At 41.7% G+C, this 22,721-nt stretch overlaps 1 long non-coding RNA gene across 3 annotated transcripts in view; it reads right to left on the reverse strand.

Moving 5' to 3' along the window:
- Positions 1 to 12,965: 12,965 nt before the first annotated feature.
- The window catches only part of LOC149267813 (uncharacterized), a 32,939-nt gene continuing 23,183 nt past the window's right edge, over positions 12,966 to 22,721 (reverse strand). For all 3 annotated transcript variants that reach the window (XR_016271268.1, XR_016271266.1, XR_016271267.1), the window contains exon 3: positions 12,966 to 13,317. This is a non-coding gene — a long non-coding RNA (uncharacterized LOC149267813). The remainder of the gene's footprint in view (positions 13,318 to 22,721) is intronic.

Consider the following 22,721-nt stretch of genomic DNA (forward strand, 5'->3'; position numbering starts at 1 on the left):
CCAGACAATGGCAAATTAAGAGCTACACACGGTGCAGATGGAGGCACACAAAAAATCAAAGAAGAGGAACAAGAAGCAGACATAAAGATACAGATACAGATACAAATGCGAATGCGAATGCGAATTGCAGATGCGGATACGTTGAAAAAAATGCAAATGCAAAGATGACCGCCAACTGGAGCCCAAGGCAGCCCCACGACTGGACATTCATTAATAGACCGGGCAAGGTGTGTGTGTGTGGGTGTGTGTGGGCGTGTGAAAAAAAAGAAGTGGCGAGAGCAGATTTAGCAGCTCATTTGCATGGCCAAAAGATACATATATGTATATGCATATATTTATATTTGGTAGCTGGGCGAGCGACAGCTCCTCCTACAAAACGCCATCATACACACAGAGAGCAAGAGAGGGAGAGAGAGAGAGATAGAACGGGTAAGAGCGAGCAAGAGGGAGAGCAAAGCAGTGCGGCAGAGCGAGCTGTTGCTATAAATAGCTTGCCTTGATCTTAGCTCAGACTGCGTGTATCTGCAGCCATTGCCACAGCAGCTACAGATACAATGCTGATAATTATTCGTGTGTGTGTGTGTGTGTGTAAGAGTGTGTTATGTAGGCGTCGAAATCTCAGCAACAGCAAATAAACAACAGCAACAACAACAACAGCAACAACAGGAATTGCTGCCTGATGATCAACGCGATCAACGCGCAGCCACCAGATACAGCTACAAGCACAGCCAGAGATACAGAGACAAACACAGATACAGACGGCAGCAGACGACGCCCGTTTGTCTGCGCTCTTGTGTGCGTGTGTGTGTGTGAGTGTGCGCGCGCGTCTCGTTCGCCCATAAGTGCTTCATTAATCTCTGTCAGCGCGGCTGCCTGCCTCTCAATCTGCCTCTCCCCCTCCAGCCATCCTCTGCGCTCCACACACAGCGGCTCCCTCGTTCTGTTTTTCGTTTCTTTTGCTTTGTATCTGTCTACGACATTGTATCTGTATCTGTATCTGTGACTGAATGTGAATGTATCTGCTGGCGGCTGTGATTTTATGCTGCTGCCTCTGGCTGGGGAGGCTGAGTGGAATTGGGGGGCCAGCAGCCATTAGCCGCTCGGCATATCGTGGACTTCATCTTTGGCGACTGCTTTTATTGGATTCCATCTTTCATCTTCGATGCGATTGGCTGAGCGCATGATCTGTGTGACTTTGTGACATGTTTGGGGAGTTGTTTGCAGCTCTGTTTGGCAACGAGTATCACTGAGATACAAAAGTATCTTTTAGCGACAATTGCATCTATAGTCTATCCAGCGAAAGACAATGTAAGACTATAGTAAAAGATCATAAAAATGTGTCTATGAAATTAACTTGTCTCATTCAAGTAGTCGATAATCTGAAAATTATGAATGTATCTCAAAGATACGCAAAATGATATGAAATGCAGTAGAATCTTCCAGATGTGATGGTGCCTATGAGTTTATGCAGCTCATAAGCTCAGTTTTAAATAGAGTTCGAATTTATTGGCGGGTCTTCTATTCATCTATATGTTGCTATATGTGTCTACATAAAATAAAATGTATCTTTTAGATACAAAAGTATCTTTACAATATAATTAACAATTCAGTAGAGTTCATCAAATCTTAATCTAAGATATATTAAGTAAGTTTTGAGCTGCAATGCTTAACTTAGTTTTTAAGATACAAAAATATATTTAGCTCACAAAAATAATATTTAATAAAAAACGAAAATATTTCTTAACTACAAAAATATCTTTAGGGCTACAAATTCAGGCGTTCAGGCGCAAAATCATCTTTATGAATACAAAAGTTTCTTTAAGAATACTTATGTCTCTTCAAGAAACCAAAAGTATCTTTCATTTGCAAAAGTATCTCTTAGATGCAAAAGTTACATCAGCATGAAAAAATGCTATCAAGCATTAGTTTAGCATAAATACAATTCCTACTCCAGTTTGATACGCCGTACTCTTGGCTCCATAACAAAGTTTGCCAGCTAATTTCGAGATCAAAATATGATAATCCTATGCCCATGCCCAGCTCGGGGTCAGAGCTGACATTGGAGTTAGTTAAGTCGAGAGCTGTCCGAGGAGCACGTTCATCTGCACAGCCAGCAAGCCGCTTGCCCAGTTTTGTTCGTTACGTTCGAGTGCACAGCGAGACCAGAGCAACGCCAAGACGGTGCTGCTGACGTCCAGAGCAACGAAAGGGGGCAGCAGACGCTGGCCAGCTACATAGCTGGGGTGCGAGCCATGCGTGTGTTGGGCTTTATGTTTTTATTTTATTTTATTTTTTTTGATCGCGTGCGTCCAGGGCAAGGAAAATCAATAGCCAAAAATAAAAAGTTAAGAGCGCTTAGCCAGGCAGATGCTGTCCAGAGGGAGGTTGCATGCCGCACCCAGCGCAGCCAGCCAGGCATTCAGGCATTCAGTCAGCCGCTGTCCAGGCGAGTGTCAATGACACACCTTACTAAAACACAGAGAGAGAGGGAGAGAGAGTGAGTGTGAGTGAGAGAGCCGCGTTGGCAAGGAAGCGAGTTGGCAACTTTTGGAGCTTACAACGCGGAACCAGCGACCATGAATAATCCTCAAAATTAAATGTGCTAGAGGGTGCGAGCGGAGTCAACGTTGGAGCTACAATTGAAGTGTGGAGTAGGCATCACAGCAGCAGAGAGAGATAGAGAGAGAGAGAGAGAGGAAGAAAGACAAAGCGCCATAAAAGCGACGCACGATTCCAACCACCTGGCCCAATGTAAGCTCGGCGCCAGGGCTGGCTCACATACATACATGCATGCGCAAATGTATGCGTGTATATTGTCATGTATGTGTGCCTTCAAGTGCACTTAGTTGGCTGGCAGCTAATGAGGCTCCACATCAGCAGCCGCTTCCCGTTCAGCTGAAACTCCAAAGTCCTGGTCACCCGAGAGCGCTGTGACCGCTGATTATCTGGCTGTGGACATGGACATGCTCATTAGGCGAGTCCTTGGAGAGTGTTAACCAAACACACACACACACGTAGACACACACACGCTCTGACAGTGACGTACAGTCCATGACTTCTTTATGATGGGACTTTTGGGCCATATGAGTAATGATGATTGTCGCTGCCCTTTGACCAGCTGGGTTTGGGGCTACGGCAGCTACGGCTTGGCTCTATTTGGTTGGCATGCAATTCAAGGCTTTTCCCCTGCACTTCGGACACCCCTACACACATCTATATCTATATGTATCTGTTATGTAAAGCACACACACACCCACACACACACACACACCACACTATGACCAAGTGTAAAAGCCCAATGGGCCCCCTCCGACATGATTTACGTCCCTCAGCTGCTGTCCACAAAACATGACCCCAAAAAAAAAAAAAATGTGTAACTGCAACTGGTTGCGACGCTACCCCAGCGAGCTCCTAAGCTATTTTGTGGTCTTGCCACGAAAAATTTGCATAGCAATGCAGTCAATGCTCCGCGCCCCAAACCCCATTCGCACATTGGGGGTTTTCTTAAGGATTTGTGGCAGCTGCTTCAAGGATCGTGAACGTTAGCCAAAGTTGTTTCGCAACTGCAGTTGGAGCTGCAGCTAAATGGTCATGGGCAATGGTTAGACGCATAGACTAGATTGCATCAGGCGCATATATCGATTGGTTGCATCAAAGCAAACTAAGCTAAGAGTTGGTACATCAGGATTCTAAGGAAGTTGGCTGGGTTATCATCCATCAAGTTCCTATTCTGACCGTGAGAGAGCTACAGCAAGCTTCCGCATTGGTTTCCTTTGCTCATAAGCTATATCCTTTTAGGGTTTCATTAGGCTGCAGGGATCATTGGAGTTAACGGGAGGGCAACATCTTCTGTCAAGTCTGAGCCCCGCAATTGCAACCAAATACTGGGGAAACTTTGCACTTTTGAATGGCCTATCATAGGACTCTCACTCTCTCTCCCTCTCTCTCTCTCTCTCTCCCTCTCTCTCTCTGTGAGCTGGCTTTAATCCTCTGGCTACCATCTTGACATGCTTAACATATCCGTCTAGCTGCAGGGATGTGCAGAGGCCGCTGAGTGGGTGACTGGGTGTTGGCTGCACCACGCTGTCGTCCTCTCTCTCTTCTTCTCTTCTCTCTCTCTCTCTCTCTCTCTCTTGCTCTTCCACTCGGTGCAGTTGGGGTGTTCCTATGCGACAATTTCCTGCTTTACAAAAGTTATCCAACGCACGCACACACACACACACACACACACACAAAGTGAAATTGAGGTCCAAGTTACAGCAGCGATAAATTCGAGCGAAATGTATCTGACGATTGCCGTTGCGCTCGCTAAAACCCGCCCACCGCCCGCTCCAACCAGCACCACAATGCACCCCAGCGGCTGCCGTGCAGCAAATGTGCAAATGTGTAAAGGCAATGCACGACCAACAGATACCCTACGGTAAATCAAGTTTGCTTCTAAAGGAGAGCGAGAGGGGGAGTTAGAGAAAGAAGTAGAGAGTAATAAAGAGAGAGAGAGAGAGATAGAGAGAGAGAGAGAGAAAGAGAGAGCTTTCATATTAAATATGATATGATATATGATGAGAGTTATTAAAGAAATGAAAACATTCCCACCTGCAAAGACCTTAGACGCATCTGCATATCAGATTTGATGGGCCTAACTCTACTCTCTCTCTCTCTCTCTCTCTCTCTCTCTCTCTCTCTCTCTCTCTCTCTCTCTCTCTCTATAATCTCTATAGATTGCTTCGACGCAGCATGCTTCAGTTAATGAGAATCTGAACTCTTGCCTAATCCGTGTATACCCCAATATCAAATTGTATATGTATAGATCTAGAACTTCTTCATATGATTGATCAGGTATTCAGTAAGGCAACTCTTGTCTGTCTAGATATAATATGATCTGAAGCTCTTGAGCGTGAAAAACCAAGTCACAGGCGCTGTTCTTAATGGTCGCCCACTTATACCCCTTTACACATTTCATATTCAGTGCGGGGTATTGAAAAGTTGTGGACCTTCTTTGTTGTTGCTGGCGGGTTTTTGCATACGAAATGTGAGCTGTAAATTGTATCTGTGCGCTACTTAGACCAATGCGAGTGAACATGGGGGTGGCAACCCACCCCTAGCGCTGCCTCCCTCGCCCTTGTCACTCTCCCACTCTCTCTCTCTCTCTCTCTCTCTCTCTCTCTCTCTCTCTCTGTACGCGATGGTTTTTCGGTGGTTTCGTTCGTTTGCCCGCAATTGGTTGCCGCAGCAACGTTGATTTAATAGATTTTTCCGTTACAGCTCGAAATGTATTTTGCAGATACGCCAAGCCAAGCCAGACCAAGCCAAGCCAAGCCAAGCCGAGCGACAGACGTTGACGTGGTCTGAACGTGAACGAGGACGGCGAAGGACACGTGTACGTTGAGGGTTGCTACCCCCTTGCGCCCTACACACAGCACAGCCCCTAGCACTCTGTGGGCTCCTCATCATCCGGGTCGTGTGTGCTGTGTGTCTGCATCCGCCGCTGCTCGGCCCCAGCGATGACTTTGCCCTTTTTTGCGTGTCGCACGACTCAACGAGGTATCCTCCACACACACACACACACACACACACATACGCACACTCAACACCCACAGCAGCTGTCATTTCGGTTCTTACACCTGTGTGTGTAATTAATGCTTATTGCCTTTGGCTTCTGGCGAAATTGTTGGCCTTAGGTTCGTCTTATTGGCTAACCAAAAATCTGAATCCAACCACTCGACGCACTCGACCTCCCTCACCCTCATCCTCGCCCACTCTCTATCGTTTTCTCTCTCTCTCTCTCTTGCTTGCTTTGATTTGTTGATCTGGGTGGGGGTGTCTATTGCTACAGCTATTTCTGCACTCCTATGGCTTTCCTCTTTTTAGAGGGTTGCAAAATCCGAGAGCTCTTTGACAGCTTCCTGTGCACAAAATGGCGCTACTCCAGAGCTTTTCTCGCTGTCTAATGTTTTCTGGGGATGTTTGTCCAGCCCAAACAGCAGCCAATTGAATTTGATGTGAGGTCCTCCCATTTGCTGCAAGCAGTCTCTAGTCTATCTAGTCTAGATAGAATGAGAGCAATGCTTGAGTACAAAATGATGAGCTTCATATGGTGTTCGATCCAGTGGATGCCTAAGAAGTTTCCTTGGATAGCCCTTAGATCCTTCTTGCTTCTGATTTCTACCTCTACTTGAGCTCTTTCCATGGATTCCACAATATGTTCCAAAGTCTTCCTTAAGCATTATTAAACTTCTCCATTTTCATATCCACAATCTATCACAGCTTTCTCATCTGGATCCTTGGGACTTAATTCAATCTAACAGGAATGCGGGAGCGCTCTTATCCGAATCTGAATTTGAAGCTCTCCAAATGACAATTTCCCTTTCCGTATTGATGACTAACCATTTTGGTTGGGTGGAGGTTACTTAACGATTTCAACCACCTGCCAAATCAATGCGCAATCACCCAAATACCATTGCTAGTACGTGCAAGACTTAAGAATACCCTATATTGCTTATGATATACCAAGTTGAATGTCCAGCGCTGCCCGCGGGCCTAATTACACCCCATTTCGAGCAGCTACACCTGCAGGGTATTCCAACAAAAAAGTGAACACAATGTCCTGCCCATTTGCAAGTTCTCCTCTGCCGAGCTCTAAACGCTCCTCAGCCCTCAGGTAAATAGAATAAAAAGAAACAGGAGTACAAAACAGGGGCGCGATACGGCAGGGCTGAGGGTGGCGGGAGTGGGGCTCTGTGGAGGCCACTTCATCAGGCCGCGTTCACGTCAGCCGCATGTCATTCGATTTTGAGGCAAAAAGCGGCCCAAGAATTTCAGATTCATGGCTTTGCTTTTAGTATACCCTGCAGGGGGTATGTGAGTCAACTGGGGTATATAAGCTAGGAACAACGGTCGAAGTCTAGAGCAAACAGTCTAAATTACTCATCACTCAGAGACTTGAGACTACATTCTAGAGCTCTCTCAGATTTAGTTTATAAGAGCTAAAGACTTATTATTATTTTATTGCCCAGTTCTGCTCCTGACCGTAGGATATCTGCTCGTCATGCACAGCCCATTCGCATGCTCTTGTTATTTCTTGTGTATTTCTGTTTGCTCATTTCCGTTGCACACACATATACAAAGGCAGAGCAAGAGAAAGAGACAGAGACAGAGACAGAGAGAGCGAGCGAGAGTGAGACGCAAGTCTCGAAAATGCGACGCGCCATCATTTAACGTCTGGCTGCGTGGCGTCGACGCCAACTGCGTCTCCCCGTTCAAGTTCCCCCCCGCCTACTAGTCCCTCCCTGCCTATCTGCGCTGCAGCCTGGGCAGCCACCCTCGCCTGTCATTAATTTACCTGCCAGCCGTAAATCCCTCCGCCCTTCGCCCGCCGCCCATTCCAACTGGCCTCATCCTCCGCAGGCAGCGAAGCCTTCAGTCAGTTTCAGTTTGCCTTGTCAGTTCCATCCCCCGCTCAAAGCTCTCGCTCGCACTTGCTATATATAATAGCCATCGTGCTCTCTCTTTTACTTTCTCTCTCTCACTCACTCTGTGTTTGTGTGTGTGTGTGTGGGCTGACAGGTGAATTATTTCCCTCTGTGCGCATTTCTAATTGGATTTTCCCAAGTTCTAAGAAAAAATCTATGAAATTTTGTTCTGCGACCTTCCCTGACGCTCGGCAGCGGCAGCGGCTCGGCTTTCGGTTCTCTCGTTTCTCGAGCAGAGCAACTACCCTCGTCACAAACCACCCCCAGCAGCACCAGCAGCAGCAGCAGCAGCAGCAGCAACAACAACAACAACAACAGCAACAGCAGCAGCAGGTCGCAGCAGCTCTCAGCCACTACCCTCTATGTGACCTCTACTTGCCCACCTTTCCACCTGACTCACACACAAACACACACACCTACCCCCATGCCCACCCCCTTCCGCGCCCTGCGACCACCCTTGAGCTTAGGTTCACATCATGAGCGACGATGACGTCGTCGTGTTTTTTCCCTCCTCTTCTGCTGCTTTGTTGTTGTTGTTGTTTTTTTTACACATTGCCATTGTTGTTGTTGCCTTGGCCGATTCTCTCTATATACTAGATATATACATGTATATGTATACATCATGGCCATGTGCAGGCCAGCCAGCCAGCCCGAGAGGGGGAGGCCTCATCGCAAGTTCTTCTGAATTTCTGATGTTGTTCTGATAAATTCTTTTCTACTGCGCCATGGAGTGTGCTCCATATATATATATATATATAAATATATACATGCATATATGTATATATGTGTGTGCCTGGGGCGTTAAGTTTCCTACCTGTACACACACATACACACACACAGACACAACGAGCGCTTTTTGCCTCCAGCTTTTGCAGCATTTTCTGATGTGGCAGCAAAAATCAATACGGATGAACAGAGACTACACATATATATATATACATTAATATATATACGATTTATACATACATATGCACATACATAGCTCAATTCACTAGCATGACACATCACTTTAGGATGCAGGCGCTAATATGTGAGGTTAGATTGAACTGGTTCAGAATTGAATTAAGGTCTGACGAGCTTCACTAAGAGCTATAGTTAGCTGATTCCAATTCAAATCGTAATAAATAATTAAAATTGAGTTAAAAATGTTCTGAAATACTTTAAATTCTAATGCATTTCTCTAGATCCCTAGAGAATCTAAGAATCATATATTTAGCTTTAGATTACATCTGACCAATCTACATATATACTTATAATTCAACTGAATCATGGAATTTATATATAACTCTCATTCTATACATAGTATCACAATTTTTCTATCAAGAATCTTTATATAGATAAACGAATATTTCCAAGACACCATAAAAGCACGCAATGCCTCATCCAGTTCAATATATATCGCGTATGGCTGACACTTACAGGGAATTTGCTCGAAAATCCCCCCACGGCAAGTTTCTGACTCCGATAGGCCGGCCAAATCGGAGAGTAACATCAATTGTGAAATGTTCGGAGCTCTATGGGCACTACGAGACGCGATGACGCATCGGGCACGGCAATTGCCAATGAATTGCAGATTGGATTTTACTAGCGGGTAAAGTGTAACCAATAAAAGAACAACAGAGAATACATGGGAAATGCTGTCGATAAGAGGCGAAGCAAATGCGACAGAACCGATAAGCGCAACATCTGTTAAGCAAGGCGACGCCGTCAATCAGCCATTCAGTCAGTCAGTCCGCCTGTCGATCAGTTCGCTATCCCGCACACAGTACATCTATCTTTAAACAAACATGCGCAGAAAGAGGGAGCGAAAGAGAGCTAGCTTATGAAACCTCGATATCACACATTATCGATAACGATTTTGATGCCAAGCCGCTAAGCTCATCCGACTGTTCTGGCGACATTGATTGTGCAGAAGCAAGTGGTCTGATCATAGAATACAGTTATAAAGAGGTACGGGCTAATGACCAGAGGGGGAGGGGGTCGGCACGGCGATTGCAATGACTGCAGTCTAATTGCAGTTCGACGACAACGGCGACAGTTGTAAAAAATATGCGCGCAAAGATTTTAGTGACACGCAACAACAGCAATAGCAATGCAATCAGGCTGATTTGATTGGTCAGATACCCTGTAAATCAAATCGATTTGATTGTCATCGATAAATTTATCGAATGAGTTGCCAAACAGCCATGAAAAATGAAGCAGCAGAGCTATAGTGACATGAACAATAGTCAAAATCATTAAAATGTACTTGCATGACTATATAGATACCCTATATTATACTTTTATAATGCAATTTATTTATCTTAAGAGCTTAATAATTATGATTTAGAATCTGTTGACAATTTGAATGGGAGCAAGACTTCATTTGCGTCAATTAGGGTAGGGGTAGAGATACCCCGCAAATAAGCTAAAAATAATTTCGCATTTGGAAATTCACGACAAATCAATGAACTATCGATATACTGAGTTAAGTTAGCTCAATGAGGTATGTAAATATCCAGAAGCTAAAGCAAAGTCGATATATAAATCCAGTTGAGCTGTTCCAAATTTGAAACAATTTGTAAGAAAAGCAAATTGATGAATCTAAACTGCTATATAGATACCCTGTGTTTATGTACAGAGTTATCGATATGCCGGCGAATCTTATAAACTCTAGAGAAGAGCTTCGGCATGCACATAAGCAGTTCATGAATGCATATACGCATATCGTCAAATCGATTACAGAGTATGTATAAAAATCACACACACGCACACACACACACTAATAGAATAAGTAGTGCAATCGAAGTCGCAATTGGCAGCAGGCGCTGGCGCTGGCAAAGCCGCAGCCATAGCCAAAGTATCTGCCATTGGCTGCAATCGGTTTCTATTGAGTGCGCAGATTATGGCCAGCCATAAGGAAGCACTTTGTCCGAGTTTATGTAAACAGCGCAAAGTAAACCCCTCGCACGAGAACGCCAACCGAATGCCAAACATTCGAAGGTCGCGAGGCACTAGCTCTGGCTGTATATATCTGTAGATCGATAAGCCGCAACACTCTTCTCTCATCCATTGTCCCTCTCTCTCTCCCTCTCTCTCTCTCTCTTGCAGGCTCTGTCAAGGCAGTGACATCTGCTTGAGCTGCCTTGACCAAACCCAGAAGCTGTGCTGCGGCTAATAAGCCAGGCCAATCATTACAGCCTCAAGCACAGCTCCAATTGAATCCCAACCACAGTCAGCATTCCAGACCCTAATACATACACTTAGGCACTGAGACTTGTGGTCGAGCGCTTTGTAGATGGTCAATCCAAACGCTGACCAGAGCCCCCTGATAGCAGCCGGAACACATGGCGCTCCACAAGTGATAAAAAACAAATATATATATATACAATATATATATAATATTCCCACTGAACTAAATACAGTTGCAGATAAGTGAAGGCAAATGGGGTATATAGGTTTGCTAAGCAGCCTAATACGATAGTAATTTGAACTCCGATTTATGATAGGACATTATAGTAGAGGCAATTTATATCGTAGTTTGAGTGAATTTTTATGGAATAACAGAATCGGAAGTTGATTAAAGGAAAAGGTTTTCCGACTCTTTATAAACTAAGACTTCCTTGGAAAGAAATATTTGGAAGATCATTGAGTTCAGAAAGTAAAGCAGATGAAACGTTCCAACAAATTGAGTACCTATACATGCAAGGGTATCTGTAAGTCGCGTACAATTGAGGTAAACTCAAATAGTTTGTGGTTAACCATGGATTTGCATGGAATATGTCAGAGTATAACAGCAAGAGACAGCTATATATAATATCAGAGTAAAAGAGAGATAGAAACTGAGAAAGCGAGAGAGAGAGAGAGAGAGTGAGAGAGCGAGGGGCTCTGAGAGGCCTCTGTGTAGTATAAGGAAAATAAACATTATGATTATTTCAACATTTTGACTTAACTAAATTGTGAAGATAAGACCAAAAATTTGCGGTCATCTTGTTAGCATTGAGTGGTCGGTCACATGGGAGACCCTGGGAACAAGCCCGAAACAAGTGATTGCGATGATGATTGGGATTGCGATTATGATGGCCATTTCCAAGAAATATGCCCAAAGAACTGAATGAGAAAATTATAAATAACTATATAAATATACATACATGCATATTCATATAAGGAAAGGCGCAAAAACTGTCAACGCGCAGTTAAATCAAAACGAAATGAGAATCAAATCAGAAATACGGATAATATTGCCAACAGCAGCGAGCATTGATCTATATAAGAAATGCGAAACATCAGCGAAATTGAAAAACGCTCAAAAGAAAGAAAGAACAAAAGCTGGAAATTAGACTCAAAATGAAAACTTTACCTGCGGGCAGCTGTAATCCGAGGAATCATGCACGAGCTACAGCTAAAGTCCCATGCGGCGAGAATAAAAAGAGAGTGCCAGAGAGAGAAAGAGAGAGCGAGTAAGAGAGGCAAATAGTTGGGAGTAAACTGATGACAATATCTAGAATTTTGGGAAGGTGTCATTCACCCGCAGCGTAGCTCATTAATTCAATATATCTCTTTCAATTTATCTGACTTTGTCACCTACCTACAGATATATGAACAGAGAAACAATCATATATATATACATATGTATGCATGTCTGTCCGTCTCGTAGAGCTGGGTCAGTGAGTCATGTGCGAATTGCGTTAACACATGTTCATGTCTTACGTGCTATTCATGTCTTTCCCTATCTGTCTCCCTCAGCTAGTTGAGCTCATTTTTCCCCAGCCGAGCTGTTCCTCCTCCAGCTTCACATCTCTCTTCAGCTTTTCCTCTATCCATTGCTCGTTCTAGAGTTGAGCACCTGTCTCTCTCTCTCTCTCTCTCTCTCTCTCTCTCTCTCTCTCTCTCTCTCTCTCTCTCTCTCCCTCTGTCACCCTCTATATAACTTCACTCTGTCTCCAATTCTCCTCACTGTTGCTCTACCTATCACCAATCTCATACGAGCTCATTCTGTGATGGTGTCAATGTTTCTCCCTCTCTCTCTCTCTATGTCCCTCCCTCTCTCTCTCTCTCTCTCTCTCTCTCTCTCTCTCTCTCTCTCTGCCTGTCTATCTACAACAGAACATCTCTTTCTACCTCTCCCCTTATCTAATTGGCTTTCTATCCTAGTCTCAATCTCTGTCATCCTCTATATCTAACTCTATTTCGACCTTGCTCTCTACATCTAACCATATTCTCCCCTCTTCCAGCTATCTCTCTCTCTCTCTCGCTCTACACTTGCAAAATTACCACACATTTATCAGTCGACAGACAGCAATGTCGCATAATTAATCATGCGCTCACGAGCGTCGACAATGACCGGCACATGGACTATGTATGCACCTGTAAATGCCCTCTATAAGCATATCCATCCACACAATCTACGATCCGATTACAGACACACACACACACACAAACGAATGCTCTTATATATGAGTGTCGCAATATTTTGATTCTGATGTCATTGAACACAGAGATCTTGCCGCATTTCAATTTTTCATATAACAATTTTTAATTTTTTATTTTTCATAATTTAATTCTTTGTTTTTTGTTCTTTTCGTTCGTTTTGGCCTGAATTTTATCTTGCGAGTGCAATTTTTACTTCATTTTTTTGCCCAGAAGATATATGTATATAGCAGTACGGATTTCGGTGGCAGTAAATACCATATAGCCATATCGTCATATCGCATGGGTGTCTCATATTACAAGCAGCTCTTGCTGTGGCTGTGACTGTGGCTGGGGCTGGAGCTGTGGCTGGGGCCGGGGCTGGGGCCGGGGCTGGGGCTGGGACTGGGGCTCGAGTTGACTCCACACTCTTTACGTCTGCAACAAAATTTCGCTGAATCTGTGCAAATCGAGAAAATTGCGCATATATTTATACATAAGTACGTACCCACATACACATACAGAGAAACATATTGTTTTAGGTATGGCTCCCATCTTGGGGATCTTAAGTAATATCAGTTGAGTTTCAATAAAAATTCATTTGCAGCAAAATCTGAAGCAAAGGCACTTTTAGCTGACTTCTGACTTATGTCTAAATTACATTTCACTTACATTAAACTTGGAGAGAGAGAGGGAGAGAGAGAGAAAGAGAGCTCTTTCGATAACATTATCGAGTATTTGATGTGTTCAGACGAACTAATTAGTACTCCCTCACTCTCTTCTCTCTATATCTGTCTTATTTTCTCATATATACATTTAATTTCATATTTTTGATATTCACATTTTAATATTCAACGTAAATATCGATAATTTATCGATCTTAGCTTAAATTCTCTAAATTGATATGAAATATTATAGCTATAAAACTAATGGCGACTCAATTCGTTTGCCCTCCAATAAATTTGTTTAAAAATCGATAAACATTGATCGTTAATTCTCGAGTCTGATTCATATTTAACATTTGAAATGCTCGGGGCATTTATCAATGGACTCCGCTAAATCGATGTCGATTGATAACATACTCTTCAATTTTCAAGAATTTCGGGTGCTCTGCGACAAGTTCCTGGCATTCCGGGAACCAATTTTCATTGAATTCATTAATGTGGCGTCTAGCAACCTACGTGAAGTGAAGCGAATTGCAATCCATCCAACAATAATGAGCCACTTGAGCGCGCCGGGGAGCACAGAATGGCCGTTTGACAGCAACTCAATGCCAGCGATTGTTCACCATCTATACACACACACACACACACACTTGCGCACTCTCGCACACACCATATACTGGAAACAAACACGACCCACATTGCTGGCCATTTTCTTATTTTATTTATTTTTACCAAAGGCAATGCCAGATTTTCAACATTTGATAAATGGGGGCTGCGCTTTATGAATTTTTGTGGGAAGTAAACAAGCGAAGAAAGAGAGAGAGAGGAGGGGGATAGAGAGAGACAGAAAGTGAGAGTGAGAGAGAGAGAGAGTTATGAAGACTGGATGAAGACATTATTAAAACAATATAAATTTTGTAATATCAAGATGAAGGCAGAGAGAGAGAGAGAGAGAGAGGGAGAGAGAGAGAGAGAGAGAGAGAGAGAGAGAGAATCGAAGAAAACCAAGAGAGGAAACTGAAAGTGGGAAAAGAGAGAGCAACTGAAGTATACTAGGCATTGGAATAACTTATAGATCACAGTGAGAGAGGGAGAGTGAGAGAGAAGAGAGAAGTAAGATAAATATAGAAAGCGAAGTGTAGAAGAATCCGAGAAAGCACCACCAACTAGATCAAAGCTCAGAGCAGATAGGGATAAAGTATTGCCCCATAAAGAGGGAGAGAGCGAAATAGAAAGAGAGAGAGAGAGAAATTTAGATTGACTCCTTGTCAGTAAACACTGGAAGCGATCAGGAAGTAATCGTGAAGAGTCTGATTTACTACATACAAGAGAAAGAGAGATAAGGAGAGAGAAACAAATGGAGAAGCCAGTTAAAGAAAGGTAGAAAGCCACAGCGATGCCACAAGAAATGAAAGAAAAGCTTTAATAATCCAATTAATGTAAATTGTAATAGAAAAGTATGTAGATAGAGGCAGAGAAAAATGGAAAGAGAGATGCCACTACCTCTGGATGGAACACAGAGAGATTCACTAACAGCATAGAATATTCCCAGATCGGCATTGACACCTGAATAAATAGAAATTGCTTTTTGAATGTGTACGGCACAGATAAACGAGAAGTAGATGCGATACGCAGAGTCGCCGTGACTCTCGGTACGGCCCACTCCAGACCGATCATCCGGCGGTGGCGTGTTCGTTCGATTTCGCAGTTACGAAATCTGAATCCGATAAGTCTTGAGCTTTGCATCCATATAGCAGTTGCTGATGTTGATAGAGCTAGCACACTTTGTAACGATCCAAACAAACGACACCTCTATCAAAAGGCTGCGAGCTATTGACAAAGATCAATTGATTCGTACTGTCAGTCATATCTGACTGTCGTGCACATATAGCTCATATTTCGTAAGTATCTCAACCGCTTCCTACTAATAACTTCCTGAAAACAATTGAGTCTTTGAGCTCTAACTCTAAACTGAACTGATGGATTTCGCTAGATAGGGGAACTTTTATAGCTTTTAATCCATGAGGAATTCTAGTCGTATTATGAATCACTTTATGGCTGTATTATTAATGCACTTAACTTGTCGTTCTTGGAGCTATCGAAACCAGCTGAGAATATGGAATTGAAGTATATAAATAATATATATGTATGGCTTGAACAATAAATACTTAACATATTGAGATAGTGAGGAGCCTATGAAGATTAGTAAGTAGGAGAAACAAATATATTGATAACGGCTTCATAGCTGAAATATGAAAGAGATGTTATGGATATGTTTTTTAAAGTATACAACAACTACTAATGAGGATGGTACACACTTGAGTGACTTACAAGTATCGCTATCTCAACTATCCACTATTCAAGTAGCTCTAACCTCACGTAACTCGGCAACTGAAGATGGTATTTAGATGAAACCATTTACAACCCGTTTGTGGACCTGATCCAATTCGGCCTAAAAGTCTTTCAGATGTAATTTGATAACAGGAAATGTTATATAACTGATATTTAGCACAATCCATTTGTGACGCTTAGATCTGATAACTATTCCCAACTATTTTGGCCATCCCATCTATTCTGACTATCATAACTAATCAACTAGCCTCATGTAACTTGGCAACAGAAGCTGTTATATAAATGAAATTTAATACAATCTCATTTCAGAGCTTAGAGCTTTGTCAATCCTAACTAATTCAACTATCAGTTACAACACTTGACTTATGGAGTTCAGAGCCTGACACTTTTTGAATAAAAGCAAACCAGACAACTCGCTGATGAACGATGCGACCATCCATTTAAAATATGCAACCTAATTAAGGTTATTCTCGCTCGTCTCCTCTCCTTCCCTCAGCGCTCACGACTTCTGCTGCTGACAGCTCACAGTTTCTATAACTTTATTTTGTTGTTATTTCTGTTTCTATTTCTGTTTCTGCTTCAGTTTCTGAAAACGGAGGCCATGTCGCTAACCAAGTTACGCGACGGGCCCGCACAGTGGGGAGATATTATCTAATGCCTTGACAAATCCCCCATGCTTATGTGGACTGTGCTCACGTACTACGTCTGTGCCTGTGTCTGTGTATGTGGGGCATGGGTGGCGTTGGCTACACAGGTGAGGCGGAGCGGAGCGGGGCGGTGAGGTGAGGTGTGTAACTGTAGGCATTTGACAACAGCACATCATCATTCAAAATATCTTATCAGAGAACCATTGAGAGACAGGGACGGGCCGAGAGACAGAGAAGAAGAGAGCGCGCGAGAATCGAATTGTATTGAAAAAAAAGTGCATGGAAAAATCATGGCGAAAATCGTGTCTAAAGGCGCGTAGCTTAACGCTCAGATAGAGCAACGTCTGTGTGTGTGTGTGAGTGTGCCTGCGTGTGTGTATACAGGTATCTCTAGGCACGTCTGTTCGCCTGTATATGTATGTCTATAGTCAGTGGGGACTTTCAGCGCACTTCGCTTGGGTTTTTGGTTTCGCTCGCTTATTTGCCAATAACTTACGATGACTCGAGATATTTGAGCGAGTTTTTTCTACGATTTTTTATTTTTTTTTATTTTTATTTTTTATTTTTGTAACTTGCGACCCGATAATTTGTAATGCGTTTTGCTCTATATTCACTCTGCTTCTACTTCAGCCAACTTCCATACAACATCAACGACAACGAGTACTCGGTGAGCTTGTCAGCGCGTCAGTGTCGGCTCCACCCTTAGAAGTTGATAATTTGTTTGAAGAACTTAACGACAAACAGCGATGAGCAAAACTTTGGACAACATTGGGAGAGCGAAGTCGCACTTACCTAGAAATATCTATACGTATATGTATATATATCGTACAGCCTGACGATCGAAAACTGTGGCCAAAGATTTTCTTCAGCGCTCAGCGCTATCAGCGTTTCGGGGTCAAAGTCTATCAATGTCTCTTCCGAGGCGCCAAACAGTCAGCCAGCTAGCTAGACTACATACAGTCATTCCCCGTAGGTAATTCACCAAAGATAAACCTATCAATTTCTGACTTCTAAGCTAAACATTACAAATATATCTCTAGCTGGAAATCGTAAAAAATTTAATTTTTGAGTTTACACTAAACTACACTAAACACTAAACTTGAGATTGTCGTGATTTTACTGATGAGTTATATAATATATAGCTTAACATCAGTTAGAGCATAAAGAAGCATTGATGATCATCACAAACGTATATCCGACTTTCTGAGCTTCGCATCTATTTCATCTATTCTCGTTAAATGAAACAAACTGCAAAGCTTTAGGTTTTCGATCATATATGACGAAATCCATAATATGTTAAACCCCGTCAGGATAACAGCAAAAACCAAAAACCTCATATTTGATCATATATTTATTATCTATCACTTTGCAAAGTTTTCGAAATATTTTCTCCGAAACTTCTCTAACATTTCCAGATCACCAAACACGTATTTAAATTCAACTAAATTCAATATATCTCGAGCCGCCTCAAAGGAAATCTGAACTTGTAGACCTAATCAGGTATTTCTATCATTTTGTAGACTTTTTCGTCGCATCATTTAGATTTCAAGTTTTATTCTCGAAATATCTGGCAGAAACTTAATCAGCATTAGCATCAAAACAAACAGAAATTCAGGAGAATTCCGTGAACATTTTAAATGCAATAAAAATGGTTGAAGCAATTCGTTAATCAATCGATTTAGGTCGATTGGAGCGTGTAACCACCTCTGTGTTGGATGGTGACGCAGTGCACATGCAGAGCTGTGGGAGGGCAGGGGGCGGCCATGGTCGGATGTTTTGGATGTCGCTTATCTGACAGCAGCTGCCCAGCAGCAGTCGCCAGTTGCTGTCGCAATCGATGCCCAATTTCGATATCAGTTATCGATGGCTGCACGGTCTCAACTTAGCGCTTGATAATTATTTGCTACGCATTTCGCACTCCCTTGATTCTATATTTATAAATCTTTACTCATGCCCTGTGACCAAAATAGCAACGGGTATAATCGATCAGCTAAGAGAGTGGTAAAGAGAGAGAGACAGATAGGTGGAGAGGGCTGGGGTATAAAGGTGTGGTTAGAGTGGCGTACACTGAAGAGCTTGCTTCTCATTCGTGATCATGCTAAATCATTTAGCATTATCAGCATGCAATATCTATAAATTTTGTAGTTCCATAATTGAGTTCTACGAAATACCTTTTATGGCTCAAATTCACTTCGAAAAGCAAAATTGTTGGGAAATATAATTTAATGGTATAACAAGTTAAGCCAGTAATTGATTGATCAGGTATTGATTATATTAGCTCTTATGAAGCATTCTTTGATGACATTTCTCAAATTTGCATTACTCATAACAATACTAATTACGATGACAATGGAAAACCCCAAAACATTCTCAGCAGATTTGTCTTATAATCCTGAGAAGATTGAAACAGCATCTTATCTGAATGTATCTAAATGTTTTCAAATCATATATAATACTATTTAATCAACATGAATAGGGTATTTCAACTTCTTCCTTCGCTGTATTTCTTGCACATTTTCAGAACTTTCGAAATCTGTGACTCTATCTGGATGGGTGCCATCCGCTCTGCTCTATACAGGTACATCTATGCATGTGTGAGTGGTCAATTTGATTGATATGCTTAGGCTTGCGTTTGGCATTGTCATTGCGGGCCAAAAATTTACGATAAATGGAGCAGAGTGGAGTGACTCCGTCGGTGCTCTGGCCATGGCAGCTATAACTCTTTATCTGCTGATGAGTTGTGCCTCGATGACACACGATCTGTAGCCAACACCCACCCAAAGTTGTGAAAAAAGATACCAAACAGTTTCGAGCAAATACCTTGCGGGGGACAGACGTCGACTGGGTGCTTACCCCACATCCATTCACATCCATTATCAGCGGCTCCTTTGATATGGAACGGGAACGGGAACTGGAACTGGAACTGGAACTGGCACTGCGAGAGCTAAACCAATGTCAAGTTGCGTAAGCCTAAAGCAAGTTAATCATATCGAGCTATATAGAAAAAGCTCGATAGATTATCGATCGATTCATATATGAACAGTTAGTTAGTATATAATAATGCTCAACTGCCATCGTTTATCGATAAACCTGAAAAATATTCAAATTTAAACACCTAACACCGTGTTTACTCAGAAATTCGTGTGAAAAGTGTTTGTTCTCTCATGCCTAGTTCCATAGAGTATTGCTACAGCTAATGGGTTTCCTTGTGGCATGTCAATTGATAATCGATTCAGTTCAAGTTCTGATGACAAGTCAAATAGATGCGTTTCTTGCCAGATCAGAGACATAGCAAACAAATGAACTCATAAAGATGTTGCGCATATTGTGCCTGTGTATGTGTGTGTGTGTGTGTGTTTATGCGATTGTGATGCGTGTGTGTTTGACGAACAGATGAGTGGGTAAACACAGCGCACAGACACCGCAACGGGGACCAAACTGGGACCAATATATATAATCTTTGCCATGCTTATTAGCAAATATTCTTATCAAGTGTGTCCGTCCGTTTGTCTGTCCGCGTGGCCGTCTGCCCATCGAAGTCCGTCCGGCAGGTCTGTCAGACTCGGGTCTTGCAAGTCTGTGTTGGCGCTGAGAAAACAAAAGTGAAAGAGCGACGAGAAACAAAACTTCAATGAAAACAACAAAGCGTGCTACAATCGATCAAGCAAATTGATCAACTAGCAAATGCCCTGTAAGCATTCAATAAATGACAATATAGAACAATAAAATGAAGTTTGATAGTGCACAGATAACAAATTTGATTAAATAATCTTCTATATTATCAATGTAAGCTGCCAAGTATAGTTATCGATATATATCGACATTGAGAATAAGTGAACAAATGGCTCAAATATAACTTACTAATACAACTCAACTACAACTAAAACTAATACAACTCTTCTGTAAACTAAACTCATCTATGATGCCATAATGAAAACTAAATTTATGATCATGTTACATCACGTTCGGCTGCCTATTATGCCTTAACATTTTCACTGGGTATACAGCGATTCAATATACAATATTTTGTACAACAGCAAGAGATGTGATAATCGATAATAGCAAAGGAAACACTGCTGCACAGAAACCAAAACAATAACAAAAGCCAAAGAGAAATTCAATGCGTCTAAAGAAAACAAAATTAAATTAAATACAAAGCAAAACAAAAATGTATCCGAAAGATACGGATACAGATACAGCCACAGAGCCACAGATTCAGATACAGACGTGCAACATGTGAAGCTAACATACACACGATTATTTGCTTAAGTGTGCTCAGTGCGACTGAAATTGAAAACTTCAGTGAATGCCACGCCTCCCGCTGCCCCCTTTGGTTTTACCCGCTCACAGATTGGCAGGCTGACTAACTGAACAATAGGTCGAGACGAACTGTGATGTTTGGATGACAGTAAATACCGATCAGTTGACAATCAACGTTCAAACAACAAAGACGAAAAACTTTGCCCACAGATAAAAGATACAAATAGTACAAGGCAGATGCAGATACACAGGCACAGCTCACAACAGATACAGATACAGCTACAGATACAGATACAGATACAGATACAGATACAGATACAGATACAGCTACAGATACAGATACAGATACAGATACAGATACAGATACAGATACAGATACAGATACAGATACAGATACAGATACAGATACAGATACAGATACAGATACAGATACAGATACAGATACAGATACAGATACAGATACAGATACAGATACAGATACAGATACAGATACAGATACAGATACAGATACAGATACAGATACAGATACAGATACAGATACAGATACAGATACAGATACAGATACAGATACAGATACAGATACAGATACAGATACAGATACAGATACAGATACAGATACAGATACAGATACAGATACAGATACAGATACAGATACAGATACAGATACAGATACAGATACAGATACAGATACAGATACAGATACAGATACAGATACAGATACAGATACAGATACAGATACAGATACAGATACAGATACAGATACAGATACAGATACAGATACAGATACAGATACAGATACAGATACAGATACAGATACAGATACAGATACAGATACAGATACAGATACAGATACAGATACAGATACAGATACAGATACAGATACAGATACAGATACAGATACAGATACAGATACAGATACAGATACAGATACAGATACAGATACAGATACAGATACAGATACAGATACAGATACAGATACAGATACAGATACAGATACAGATACAGATACAGATACAGATACAGATACAGATACAGATACAGATACAGATACAGATACAGATACAGATACAGATACAGATACAGATACAGATACAGATACAGATACAGATACAGATACAGATACAGATACAGATACAGATACAGATACAGATACAGATACAGATACAGATACAGATACAGATACAGATACAGATACAGATACAGATACAGATACAGATACAGATACAGATACAGATACAGATACAGATACAGATACAGATACAGATACAGATACGATACAGATACAGATCAGATACAGATACAGATAACAGATACCAGATACAGATACAGATACAGATACAGATACAGATACAGATACAGATATCAGTACAGATACAGATACAGACATACAGATACAGAATATCAGATACAAGTACAGATACAGATACAGATACAGATACAGATAGATACAGATACAGATTACAGAGACAGATACAGATACAGAACAGATACAGATACAGATACAGATACAGATACAGATACAGATAGATACAGATACAGATCAGATACAGTATACAGATACAGAGCATATACAGATACAGATACAGATACCAGATACGATACAGATACAGATACAGATACAGATACAGATACAGATACAGATACAGATACAGATACAGATACAGATACAGATACAGATACAGATACAGATACAGATACAGATACAGATACAGATACAGATACAGATACAGATACAGATACAGATACAGATACAGATACAGATACAGATACAGATACAGATACAGATACAGATACAGATACAGATACAGATACAGATACAGATACAGATACAGATACAGATACAGATACAGATACAGATACAGATACAGATACAGATACAGATACAGATACAGATACAGATACAGATACAGATACAGATACAGATACAGATACAGATACAG

Source organism: Drosophila arizonae, chromosome X, assembly GCF_054131065.1.
Source record: "Drosophila arizonae isolate 15081-1271.41 chromosome X, UAZ_ARI_1.0, whole genome shotgun sequence".
Lineage (NCBI taxonomy): Eukaryota > Metazoa > Arthropoda > Insecta > Diptera > Drosophilidae > Drosophila > Drosophila arizonae.